The sequence below is a fragment of the Microtus oregoni genome, unplaced genomic scaffold (genome assembly GCF_018167655.1).
Source record: "Microtus oregoni isolate MIOR12 unplaced genomic scaffold, Mior012 000010F_ref0000083, whole genome shotgun sequence".
NCBI lineage: Eukaryota > Metazoa > Chordata > Mammalia > Rodentia > Cricetidae > Microtus > Microtus oregoni.
Genome location: NW_024543069.1, coordinates 30,418,554 through 30,433,529, shown reverse-complemented (window position 1 = coordinate 30,433,529; position 14,976 = coordinate 30,418,554).

The window sequence follows — 14,976 nt, the reverse complement described above, 5'->3', positions numbered from 1 at the left end:
ACAAAAGCAGAAAGTATTAAATGTTCACACTTGTGATTTGTAATTTTTCTAATTTCTATGGAGCAGAGGATCAGAGAGCAGGAAAAGGCACCATATTTTTTAGGCTTAATCACCTTATTGAATATAATCCCTCATAGTTACACCCACAGACTAAATCCCTCATAGGTGTGCCAGCAGATTGTCTCCTAAGGGAAACTAGATCATATCAAGTTAATAACCAATTCTACCCAACAAGGAATCTACAAAATTCTATAATGGATAAAGAATATATCAAAATTTTATTCCTGATCAAAGATAATAAGTAATTCTCTGAACCAAAATGGCCCTATTTTATCCCTAAAAATAGTTTAACAGGAGTACTATTTTGAAATCTTTACTTTGACTATGGAAACACATTCAGTTTTCCTAGGTTAATCATAGCTATCTCTCTCTGTCTCTCTGTCTCTGTCTCTGTCCCTCTCTATATATATAAATATGTGTGTGTGTGTTAAGAACTCACTTTATATGTAAAATTGGCCTTGAATTTGTGGCAATTCCCTTTCCCTCAGTCTCCTAGTGCTAACTTTGCCTGTGTGATCTATTACAATGGGGTGTTTTGTTTTAACATTATTATAAAAATTTTGCTCTCATGACAATTAATTGCATTATATTATTCCACTTTCCAACTCTTTTCTGGCATTTGGAAAAATAAGTTACAAATCATTTAAAGAAATATTATGAAATGAAGTTACCTCTTCAATTATATTCAAAGCCAAAATGTTCTTTGTCTCCTTACACACAGTTTTGAAATATTAACAATGGAGACTCTAGAATGGGTAGTTTTGCATTAATATTTCTATTCCCAACAAATATTTTTAAGGACTCAGGCAGGAGACTATGTTTTGACAATAGCAATAAAGATTACTCATCCGTTGCCCAAGACTGAGAGACAAAACTTTGTAGTGTTTGCTGACAAGTATTAGCCAATACTAATGGTAGGAAAATATGACAAGAATACAGCATGTAGGGACTTAGATACTGGTTTGTGTAAATAGTAACATTAAAAAAAATTCTAAAACTGATCATCTACATCCAGTACCTTCATTTATTCAATCTGATGTTTTTGTTGCATTTTTTCTAATTTTGAAGTAACAAAATATTATACATAATTATTGTGCTAATTATATTTTTAAATATCTACATTCATATACACACAGATATATAAACATAGAGAAACAGAGTGAATTGACAGTTGACAAGAGTAGGAGTACAGAATACCTGGGAGATAATAGTCAATAGTATATTCATATTTATTACACAATAGTCATATAATGAATATGTTTTGGGAACATAATATGTATTTTCTCAGTTATAGTTAACAATACTATATTTATATACTGAAAAATTTCAAACAGTAAGTATCAAAGATATCACACCAATAGAAAAACAAAACAGTAAATGGGTGGTAAATATTGCAATTATTATTTAATAATATACATGCATATGAAAACATAACAATTTAACAATTTTTGAAATGTATCTAATTCTGAGAAAAATATACAAAATTAAAATTATTAAATTATTGCATTAAAAATTTTAAATTTCTTTGAAATATCAGATATAAAAATATATTAATTTATTTATCCATTGCAATATATACGTAGCAAATTTGTGTACAAAAATATTGTATGAAGGTAAATGCTAAGTTTGTGTGGGATTCCACTGAGTATAAGTGACTGTCTTGAAAACATGACAATGTAAGTTTAATTCTCTAGAGCCCATGTCAAATGGAAACCCACAGCATTTGTCTTGAAACCCCAGAACTCCACCAGTGAGAAGGAAGGCACATTTCAGACAATCTCCATATGCTCTAAGGTCACAAAGCATAAAAAAGGCAAAATAGAAAAAAAACCTCTCCATTGAATGCCTTCATTCACATACATAAAAGTGTGTTAGCACACACACACACACACACACACACACACACACACACACACAAACACACACACACAGATACACAGACACACACAAACACCAGCACCGCCATGACAACCAACAGTAGATCAAAGAAGGAAAAGAATGATTTCCATATTTGAGATTACATTTTCAGTGAGTCTATCATTACTTTATTGTTTATACCTGAATAATGATTACATATATATGTATATGTATATATATATGTGTGTGTGTGTGTGTATACATACATATATATATATATATATATATATTGTTTATCCTTCTGGATAAAAAATAAATGTAATTTGTTTATAATTTCCAGAAATAATCTTATTAACTAAAACAAGCCATGTTGATAAATAACTAGGAGTTTTACTATAACCCCTTGATATACTTAGATATTCCGGCATCATAAATAAATATAGATAGTGGAGTTATGAGTTGTATATACCAAAGTTACAATTAAAAATAAGCCATAAATAAAGGTCAGTGAGTCTATAATTTGATATCCTAAAGAAGCTAAATAAGAAGGTGAACCCAAAGAAAAACATATAGCTATCCTCTTGGGTAGGGGAAGTAGACAAGATTGCCAGGCAAAAAATCGGGATCTTAAGGGTGGGGTGGGAGGGGGTAAGGGGAGATGGGGAGAGAAAAGTGAGAAGGGTAGGATGGGGAGAACTTGGGGCAACGGGATTATTGGGATAAAGGAAGGTTGGATAGGGGAGCAGGGAAGCACATATCTTAATTAAGGGAGCCATCTTAGGGTTGGGAAGAGACTTGGACCTAGAGAGGCTTCCAGGTGCCCAAGGCGAGGTCCCCAGTTAGTTCCTGGGTCAGCTGAAGATAGGGAACCTGAAATGACCCTATCCTATAGCCATACTGATGAATATTTTGCATATCACCATAGAACCTTCATCTGGCGATGGATGGAGATAGAGACAGAGACCCACACTGGAGCACTGGACTGAACTCCCAAACTCCCAATGAGGAACAGAAGGAGGGAGAAGATGAGCAAGGAAGTCAGGACCAAGAGGGGTGCACCCACCCACGGAGACAGTGGGGCTGATCTATTGGGAGCTCACCAAGGCCAGCTGGACTGTGACTGAAAAAGCATGGGATAAAACTGGACTCTCTGAGCATGGCCAACAATGAGGGCTGCTGAGAAGCCAAGGACAATGGCACTGGGTTTTGATCCTACTTCATGTTCTGGCTTTGTTGGAGCCTAGCCAGTTTGGATGTTCACCTTCCTAGACCAGGATGGAGGGGGGAGGACTTTGGACTTTCCACAGGGCAGGGAACCCTGACTGCTCTTCAGACTTGAGAGAGAGGGGGAGAGGAGTGGGGGGACGGGGAGAGGAGTGGGGGGAGTGGGGAGGAGTGGGAGGCTGGGAGGAGGCGGAAATTTTTTTTTCTCAATAAAAAAAAACTGTAAAATAAAAAAAAATATTACAGACAAAAGTGTTAATCATATCTACCATACCTTGGACCCATTAAATATGTTTAACACTTTTATTCTCTCTTTAACACACTTTAAATGAAGTTATTTATAGGGGGGAGATGTGGGCTTGGTCCTGCCTTAACTTGGTATGCCAGACTTTGCATACTACCAAGGGAGGCCTTATTCCCTTTGAGGAGTAGTCGCAGGGCTGGAAAGAAGAAGGTTGAGGGGGTGCAAGAAGGGGAAAGAGGGGAAACTGGGGTTGGTATGTAAAATGAAAAAAGTAAATAAAAAGAAATAAAATATTTTACTAAATAATTGATAACCCAATAACACAAGTGTAAAATTATCTCTATTGTAAAAAAAAATCAGTGACAGGAGAAAATATACTTTGTATCATAATAAAATTAATAGCTAAAGGGTTGAACGGGGAAAACGGGGGTAACATGACCGAATTTTCCCAGACCTATTTTCTGGATCTAAATACCGCTCTCGGCTATTTATGTAATAAACTCGCAATGAAGTTAGTGATGATTACAGATGGATGACTATTGGGAGAATTTAGCCTCTGGTCGCTGCTGATACTTATGAAGCAACCTCCAAACAACTCAAATGTGCCTCATTAACTAATTAGAATAAGAGACTTTACAGTGTTTTAGCCTTCTTTGTTTGAACCGATATAACTTTAAATAGACCATTAATAAATCCTTCACAGTGGACAAAAATATAGAAGCAGAAAATAAATCCTATAAAGATATGTAATATAAAAGAACTGCATTTTACAAAAACTTTCATTTACAGTTATAGTTTTAACATACTTATTTTAGACACCATTTTTCTAATCTATAGGCAAACTCAATAGTATGTCTTACTGGTCAACGTGCCTGTTGAATCATCAACCAGGGATGTTTAAAAGAGACACAATTTACATTACTAGTTTCAATATAACTATCATTCTGCTCATAATTTCAGTGGTTGAGCATAGTACTTATTTTGTTAAATGTTCTAAAGATATTCTAAAGATTATCAACAACAGAAAAATGTCAAGCAGTAAAGGAGTAACTTAATAACCACCCCTCTTGAAAAGATACATATTTTCATTTAATTTGTGTCTTGGTTGCATCAGTTTTAGTACATACCAAGCATCCACATTTAGTGTTAATCAGTAGGATCCACCTATCTCAGGAAAAAGCTCTATTGTTAATAACCGTACTAGACCCTGTGAATGTGGAGGACAGTTGTGTAGATAAGGCAGAATGTAGGGTTTTGGTAGTGGGACCAGAATTTATCCCTAGTGTTTAAACTGGTATCTAGAAGCACATTCTCTTTGCAGGGATACCTTGCTCAAAGTAGATATAGTGGGAAGGGCTTTTGGTCTTGTCTTAACTAAAGTGATGGACTTTGTTGACCCCCATGGGAAGCCTTTCCCTTTCTGAGAAGTAGATGGGGACTTGGGCGGAGGGAAGGGAGCAGGAGGGGAGTGAGTGAGAATGGGGATAACGATGTAAAATGAGACAAGATTGTATTTTAAAAAATCTAAATAATAAATAGAAAAAAATAAAAAAACAGAGCAACTTATTTTGTTATTTTCATTTCTAAACTATCTTGGGACAGTGACAATTATGCTACAGTTTAATAGGTACAATAAATATATAATATCAAACAAATATTTTTTTTAAAGTATGACAAAGTCTTTTCAAGAAATAGAGCTTAAACTGTCCTCTGAGAATATTTATGCATATAAAGTGGAGGTCAAAATAAGTGGAAAGGACAAATTTGCTTGAAAATATTGTCGTTTTTTATTATTAAATCAAGAATGCCATTACAAGTTATGATTTAGGGGCCCTTAGATCACCAGGGTGCAACATCATCTAAATCAAGCAATAAAATGCATAAATGTGTGGTTTTATGTAAATTGATACAATAACTTTTAGTAATATGAATGCAGGAAATATTAATACATAGAGATAAGAAGCATGTAGATTGAAAAAATTTAACTGTGAAATATTTCCTTCACATGAAAAGATTCATTCATTAATGACATAGTCCTTACTATCAGATGAACGTTTGAGTCAAAGAGTGAAAAACTTATTTCCAACAATCTTTTAAAAATCTAAAGTTATAAAATATACATTTATCTCATTTTCAAACTTCATACACTGACATCAAATACATATAATTTAAATGGTGCATTCATTTAAAGATGAATAAATGAATGCATTGAAAGATATAATAGCAAAAATAAAATTATATAGCACATTAAGTATTTACATGAGCTATAAATAATATATGATATGTTAGTTTACTGAGTGTTGGGTAACATTTTAAAACTAAAATTGTGAAAACTAATTTAAGCTGAAGTAGTTTTAATATAATCATAACTAGACTTAATTAAATCACATGAATATGTATTTAATATAGTTAGAAACAGAAAACTGACTAAATTAATTCTAATTAAAGATATTTGGAGAAATGGCTAATGAAAAGACTCAATTTATTCTCACAAAATTTGGGAAATTTAGATGCTTAAATCCGGAATCAATTCACAGGAAAAAGAAAAGAAAATGAAAAGAAAAAAAAGAGTAAAGAAAACAACTGGAGCTCCATCCTTTTTCCACCTTAGTCTATAACTTTCTCTTAGTATGCCAGCTTTTTTTTTTCTGTCTTTTTACCAGATATCATGCTTCACTGAAGTACTAATCTAAATTTCATTGCAGTTAAAAGACTGCACACAGCTCATGTTTTGGGGCCAGGAGTGTATTCTGGAACATTGATAGATGATATTCCTATTTCAGGAAAATGAATGCTCTAGTGACTATGGCCAGACAGATATGAGTGAGGTTGTATAGATACTGTCAAAGTTTATCTGAGAGACAATATATGGCAAGGATAACAATAATATCATCCGATCTTGAGAACTACAAAAACATTTGGAGGGATTGCGAATATATATGATTTGTCACAGAAATTTACGTTGCCGCATTACTGTCTAGATATTTTATTTTATTTTTAACATTTACTATCCTAGCATTCTATTTATAAACCACACTTTAGCCCATGAATATCTCTGATGTGTGAAGTGTGTGCTTTATTCTTTGTTTTACATTCAGGATATTTTTAAAATATGTTTCTAAATGAAATAGAATTACAATACTTTCTCTTCCCTTTTCTCTTTCTACCCCCTCCCAGAAACCCTTCTGTAAGTTCCTCTCCCATCTTCCCTCCCCTGTTCTCAAGTTGTTAATCTTTTCTCCTTTGGTTGTCATACACACACACACACACACACACACACACACACACACACGTGGAACAGGGCAGTGCCATAGGTTTCATTCCTCAACAAAGAACTACAGGCAGCTAACAATTGGCGGAAGAAAGATAAATATCTTCTTCAGGAAGGTATCCTAAAATCCAGAGTGTATATGGTTAACCTTGACCATATACACATGAATAGCAAAAGTGTGCAATATTCTAGTGTATTGTAGCATGTCTTATCCATCTGGTACACAGATCCTTATGCAAACACTGCCTAAACCATCAAGTTGAATTCTGGAATTCTCAACAACACATGAACTCATTTTAAGATGTTTCTTCTTTCATGTTTTATACTTTGCCTCAGAATCCCTAAGGGTTCTTGTTTTCCAAAACCTCCTTTTGGCCATCATTTATGTTTATTCATTCATAATGAATAATGTAGGCCTTCCAATAGAGAAATTATTATACGTCTTAGCCTTCTAGAATCAATGGTAAGAGAAAACTCACAGAAAGAACTCTCTAAAGCAATTAGTCATATTCATGATAAAAATCAAAGCTGTGAATTTACACAGAAAAAGAGAGTAGAGTCAGTGACCAGTTTTATTTCCTTCAAAGAATCCAATAGAAATTTGAAGTTCATTGAGAAGGAAGCATGTAGAACCAGTAAAATTTATTATCTTCTTGGGTACTTCATAATTTTTAAGCATAATTTTTAGCTTTCTTTAGTATTGCTAAATATTCCAATGACCTATCTAGTCTCCTTCAAGAAATCTTTAGGAAATATAAACTCTCTTCCACAGAAGATATTACAGCATCAATTTTCATTTTCTTATAATCTTTTGTTTAAAATCATATTTGTGGTCTAGAGAAATAGCCCAGTGTCTGTGGGTGCTTGAATGCTTACTGTTCTTGAGAAAGTCTGGGGTTCAGATCCCAACACCCATGTTTTGTGGTACACAACTGCCTGTAACTCCAAGACCAGGAATTGACAGCAATTCTTCGTTTCTATGAACACTTGTGTTCTTTACCCCCCTCTCTCTCTCCCTCTCTCTCTCTCTTTCACACATACACACACACACACACACACACACACACACACCACACACACACACACAATGTAGAATTACAATACAACCGAGAAAATCCAAAGATATATACTTAGTAGTAAATAAAATCATAAGACAAATATACACGATCAATGTTTACTCATAATTTACTCCCACAGTTCTCAGGACTGAAAATGTCTTCTGTATACTGATGAAAGGATGAAAGGAAAAGTACACAATGAATTTGTGTGTCCTCTGTCAGAAGAATATGAAATATTGTCATATGCATCCACATAGATGAAATCAGAAGTCATTGTGGTAAGTCAAATCAGTCAGGCAAACAAAAGCATATACAAATGATCTCACTCACATATGAAATGACAAAAATAAAACAAAACAAAACCACATAAATGTCCCTTTGTGGCATGAACACTTTTTTTCCTGAACCTTGATCAATGTAAGAAAGTCTCTATTCAAATTGCCCTCTAATGTAACAAGAAGACCCTCTGATGAGGGTTGAGAGATGCACTACACTATGGGTAAAGTAATATGTCATTAGAAGCCATTTTAATCCTATGTTTCTTTAGCAGAAAAATAGGAACAGGCTCTCCTCTACTGTCTATGATATCCTTAAAATCATTTAATAGGTAGAGGATGCTCCACTGAATAACCACAAACTCAGGAGTGTTGTCTTTGGTACAGGAAGGTACTCTCCACAGTCCCATAAGAGAAACATAAACACAGCTTCAAACCATTTGATCTACAATGGTGTCTTATAAGCATAGGTCAACAGTGCCACAAAAGTGTGGGACTAAGCAGCAAATATCTGATTTGACTTAAGGACCATTCCATGTAATGGAACTCATATCTGACACTGCTTGGGTGAACAAGAACTTGAGACTTGCTAATTTATGGACCTGGGGCAAAACCAAATATTATTTGTTTTAAACAAACAAATGAGGAAGAAAATATCAATGAAATGACTTATAATGACATTTTGCCATATTCATATACCATCGACTTGCTCAGCCATCATGAGAGAAGCTGCCCCTGCAGCAAATGGGAATGAATAGACTCACAGGAAGACATTAGGAAGGAATGAAATACCTTGGAACACTCAGCCCTAAATTAAATGTATATGTCAAATTCCTCACCTCTGAGCTCAGGAAATGCCAAGAGGAGGCATAAAGAATTCAAGAAAAAGAGGGAATGGAGGCCACCAAAAATACAAGGTCCTTTCAATCAACAAAATCAAAGCTTATATGGTCTGGCAGAGACTAGGTATCATGTACATGACTTCCCAGGTTGGTACCAGCTGGGGGATGTGATCTCAATATAATAGATTGTTATCTAGGTTTACAGTCCCAGTCATGTATTTACTCCTATGGAGCAGACCTTAAATGCAATCAGAAACAAGTTTGTTACCAGTAATATTTATGGCAGATTGTGACCATGAGCACAACGTACTTTGTCACTATAGAAACTCACATGATTCACAGCTACGTAAAACTTTGGATGTTTTTTTTTTTTCCTCTCAGTAGCCTATATAACAACTTCTAGTATTATGAGAGCTAGCCATCAGGGAGGCTACCAGTCTGATTTCTTCAAATCATGGGATCAAATGTGTGGTGTCTTCAGCAAAGTAGTGTAATCATCAAATTGGACTTCTTTGGGCATCTATGGCCCTTGGTAAGCAAAGATGTTTTAAAATAGCTGAATATTTTTTCTCAGAAAATAAAAAAGAAAAGTTTATCTTGAGAGAAATATTTATAATTTATAATTCCATACATTTTATCTAACCATTATTTCAGCTACATCTGTCTCACAAACATCCATTTTATCAATTATTTTCAGTATCATAATTACTCTTCAGACTCATGTTTTGATTTATGTATCTTTAAATAGTTCGACTTTTAAGTATCTAAAATATTTCTAAATGTCTAATATCTAACTGTCTTCATTTCTGCTCTGAACATGCCTTTTAACTATAAGTTAATATTTTATTACTATCTGCTGTTTTCCATCCTCAGATCTGCTGCATGGAAATAATTTCTTAGAATTCCCCCAATATTTTTTATAAGCAATTGAATTTCACAGAAATTTCTAGGGAAGGTTGTGATTTCATTTTCTTTTTTTTTCAAACACATGTGTTTAATTTGAGAAAAGAGACAACAAACAAAATCAGCTTCTCTTCATATTTTCTACAGTCTTACAGGTCAACATTGTACATACACGACACAAACACACACACATACACACACACAGGTATATAATCTTGGAAGTGCAATTTTGACAAACAGGAAATATATGTATGAATAATGAAGTTTAGATATCTATACCACAGTCTCTGAAATGCCATTTAGTTTCAGCCATTGCTGTACCTCTAGATTCTGTGCTATCAACAATTTAGAATTGTACAATACTGTATATTCTATTGTTGCTTAGATATGACAAGAGATAATTTGTTAGATAATGGTATCAAATCATCCTTAGGAAAATAACAATCAGCAATCGATATATACACATGAAAACCTGACAGCCACGTTGAGTAATATGATTCATGGTGGAACAGAAAATTTAAAGACAACAATGAGATTTGCTCTCCTGCCATTTGGTTTCTAGCCATAAACCAAGGACATTGAGCCTATAATTAGTGATCCTAGAGAAGCTAAATAAGGAGAACCCAAAGAAAAACATATAGGCATCCTCCTGAATATTAACCTTCAGCAAGCGATGAAAGGAGACAGAGACAGAGACCCACATTGGAGCACAGGACTGAAATCTCAAGGTCCATATCAGGAGCAGAAGGAGAGAGAGCACGAGCAAGGAACTCAGGACCGCGAGGGGTGCACCCACACACTGAGACAATGGGGATGATCTACTGGGAACTCACCAAGACCAGCTGGCCTGGGTCTGGAAAAGCCTGGGATAAAACCAGACTCTCTGAACATAGCGGACAATGAGAACTACTGAGAACTCAAGAACAATGGCAATGGGTTTCTGATCCTACTGCACGCACTGGCTTTGTGGGAGCCTAGGCAGTTTGGATGCTCATCTTACTAGACCTGGATGGAGGTGGGGGTTCCTTGGACTTCCCACAGGACAGGGAACCCTGATTGTGATTTCATTTTCAATTCTGTCACTAGATATTTTAAAATTCAGCAGTTTTCATCCAATATAAAAAAGAGAAAAATAAATAAAACTATTAGTCTCTAATTCAAATATATGTGTTGAACCATGAAATAATGAATACTAACAACAAGAAGTTGTTACCACCTAATTTGTTTAATGATTTTAAGAATCAAAAATTTTGGCCTTCTGTGTAGGTTTAAACTTTTTTTTTTTTTAAAGAATTCTACTTCATCAATAGCCAACAAGCTCAACCAAAACTTTTTTTGTCTCAGAATAATTGCACTTTGAAAGGCATGGTGCTGCCACAGAGTGAGAATCAATATTTACCACAATGAGCTGTGTTTTATAATGGTAATGGTTAATATGAAGTGTATTCTATTATTATTATAGGGCATTTCATATCAAGAGTATTAAGCACATAATATGTTAAGTTTGGAACATAGCTCATAGAGGAGAAAAATCAATGCCTATGTTAATTGGAATATAAATGCAATATTTTTCATTGAAGTAGAAAAATCTATTAGGAAAAATCTCAGTGAGAGGCAAGGAGAGACATTTTCGGTAGATGAACAGTATGTAGTAAAGAAACCCACAGTAAGTTTTACTCTTTGGCAAAGAAATTTAGTTCATTCAATATTTCAGAGATAACGTGATAAGGGACTGTGAGATAGAACTGATTTGGGTAGAGTGTTGACCTAGTGTACACAGGCCCATAACAGAGTCTTAGAGTTGCTTAAGCAAGGTATGGTAGCACACACCTACAATCCCAGGAAGATCAGGAGTCTAAGACTACTAAATTGGAGGAGAATCGAGTTTGCATGAGACCTGAGATCCTAGAGGAGAACAGAGGAACTAAAAGAAGGAAGGGAGATTAAGAATGTAATCGGAAAGAGAGCACCCTAGTGCTTCTCACACATTCACTTGCTTGTTAGGTGGTTCCATGAACTCCATATTCATAGCAGCTTGAGAAGCTGTTGTCAGTTCATTCTTTTAGGGACGCAAAAATTTGTTTTATTTTTAATACAAGCTATTTTTTCATTTTACATAGGTATCCCAGTCCCTCCACCTTCCCCCACTCCTGCTTCCCCTACCTTCCCCCCCCACACAACTCCCTCAACTACACCTCAGAAAGAGTAATGATTCCCACGGGGAGTCAGCAAGATCTGTTTTCTTTACGAGTGAGACCCCGGAGAGGTTCACCTTATTCTAGTCAATGGCTTCACATTTCTAAGGACACAGACAACAACAACTGAATATTGCTGGTTAGAAAAAAAAACATTATAAATATGGGGGTGCATACTTTTGGGGTGATCCGAGAAGAGATTAAGGAGAAGGATGGCTCGAATATGATCAAAATATATTCTATCTATATATGAAAGTGTCCTAAATCACAAAATATTATCTTAAAACTAAAGAACATGTAAATAATTCCCACCCCATAAGTAAATGTTTAAAAGAACAAACCTGACTCTTTGCTTATATTATGCTTTGCTTTTTAAAACGTTCTATATTTTGTTTCCTCTTTATAAATAAAGATAACAGTGATGCTGACACAAGTTCCAAAGTATCCTGTGTTGTTTTAGCAGCTAAAATAACATGTTTATGTCCAGAAAGTTTTACGTTATTTTGGTATTCTGCCCTTCTCTTCACTCAATGAAGATTTCATTAGCTTGATTTTTGTCTGGGTTGGTATGACATGCTAGACACAAACCAGATTGGCTTGTCATTAAAAATAAACCAGAACTGGACAGACTGGTGGCACTTTCAACTTCTATTTTCTTGGCACTTGGTACCAAGCGTGACTTATGGGTGACTCCATCATGCGACATCTGTAGCTGAGGGCACCTCCTGACAGGAGCCTTGTGTATCAGCACACTGCCATAGTCCACCCTAGCAGGAAGATAATTTATTTATACTGCACTCTCGCATCTTCTCCAGGGAAAGTCTGTGCCTTTCTTTTCAGTTTTCCAATTCATCCATTGATTTTTGGCAGGACCAAAATACTCATCCTAAAAACAGAATATGCTTATGACTTAATTTTTAAAGATCTTTTCACCAGTAAAGAGCTGAAATCTCTGACATATTGAACATAAAATCAGGTAAAGTAATGCGGTGTGGTACAGTGACATTTAAACTTTGGATAAAGTCACCCAAGGGGCTTATTACAGCACGCAACACTTACAGGCTCTGCTATTTAGATGGTTGTGACAAAGGTAAGGAATTTTAATGTACACATATATTCCCAGGAGGCTTTGCTCAGGACATAGAGCAGTACTGTATATAAAGCTAGAGTACTCGAATACGTATGATTTATTGAATCTTTTCTGCAATGAAATAAAGATATATCCTATGGTGTGTATGTAGCTGGGGGTGGGAGGTTGATGATGAAGCTGTACATGAGTTACCTTCACATGTGAATGTTACTCATGTAAATAACACAGATAAACTCACTGGTTGGCCAGCTAAACATAAATGAAGTAGTTTCATTGTTGTGCAGTGAAGCCTGATCTGGAGTGAATTTGTCCAGGTTTCCCCAATGAAAGTCACACAAAATACAGTTTCATTCCAAAATCAGTTATTACATATACCACTTTTCCCTAAAACTTCATGCTCAATATACTGTCTTTAAACAAGTAGCAGCACTTAGGAAAGACAAGCACTTGAGAAATGTTGGTAAATGAGAAATAAATACCATCATGTACAGACGAATCTTTCACACATAATTCTTTTTTCTACATTCACTTTTATATTTCCAGAAAATTCTGTCTTAATGGAATATCCCTTTCCTAGTTATTTTCCAAAATCTTCTTTTATTCATTCTTCTTTCCAACAAAATTCCTCTGAAAGAGATATATTACTGCTTCATTGATGTTATTCACACTTTTGTTTTGTTTTGTTTTTTGTTTTTCAAGACAGGGTTTTTCTATAGCTTTGGAGCCCATCCTGAAACTAACTCTGTACACCAGGCTAGCCTCAAACTCACAGAGATCCATCTACTTCTGCCTCCCAAGTCCTGGGATTAAAGACATGTGCTACCACCCCCTGGCTCACACATTATTTTTGACTGAGTTTAAATTTGTATAAAACAGACTCCATTTAAATAAGTTTTTTTTTTATGTAGAGTGTTTTGCCTGCATAGATATGTGTATCCTACATGCGTGCCCAGGTCATGGGTGGTGAGAGGAGTGGGCCAGATTACCTGGGACTTGAGTTACTGATAATTATAAGCTGCTATGTGGCTTCCTGGCACTGATCCTGGGTCATCTGCAAAAACAGTTGGTACTTTTAACCACTGAGCCTTCTCTCCTGACTCAACCCTATTCATTTAAATTCCGCAAATAAATGAGAGAAGATCTTAAATTACCTTGAAATATAAATAAAATTATTTTAGTGAACATATTTAATATAGTAACATTTTCTCATTCCCTTCAAAAACTTTTCTTGATCAAATTTGTTGCCCCTCATCATAGCGTCTCTGAAAATGACCCCTCCTGTGTTGGTCATTGTATATTTACTATTTTCACTTCGTGTATTCAATTTAAACTCACACACTCTTCATTGTCCTGCATTCCCATGGACTCTATTTTTACATTCTGTTACCCTTATGCAGTGTGCTTCCTAAGGTCTAAATTGAGTCTTTTTAATCAGAATATAGACGGATCATATAATTTTTATCAATTAAGACAACCTATGACTTTTGATTACATTTATTCTCTTTACATTAAAAAATTTGAGAGGAAAAACTTTTCCGGTCATTTTTTTTATATATCTTGTGATCTATTTTGTCTCTTATCTTCCATTATTGCTTTTGTTCTTTTTCTATATTGCTTGACATTTTTTACTGCCAAAACTTTGCTCCAAGTTTTTCTCTATTTTTTTCATTGTATTTTTATACAGCTTGTCCACTCTGTCACAAAAGGAAAAAGTGGAGAGCAACTGAAGAAAGACAGTCAATATCATTGGCTTTTAGGTACTCACACACATGTTCATGCACACACAAATACATACATACATACATACATACATACACACACATACTTTTTTAAAAATCTGTCCTCCATTTAACACTTTAAATGGATTATCTCCCTATTACAAAATTTGAAAATTCATGTTTATTTTTATTTATTGTGTTTGAGTGTATATGTGGATGGGAATTTGCCATAGTGCATA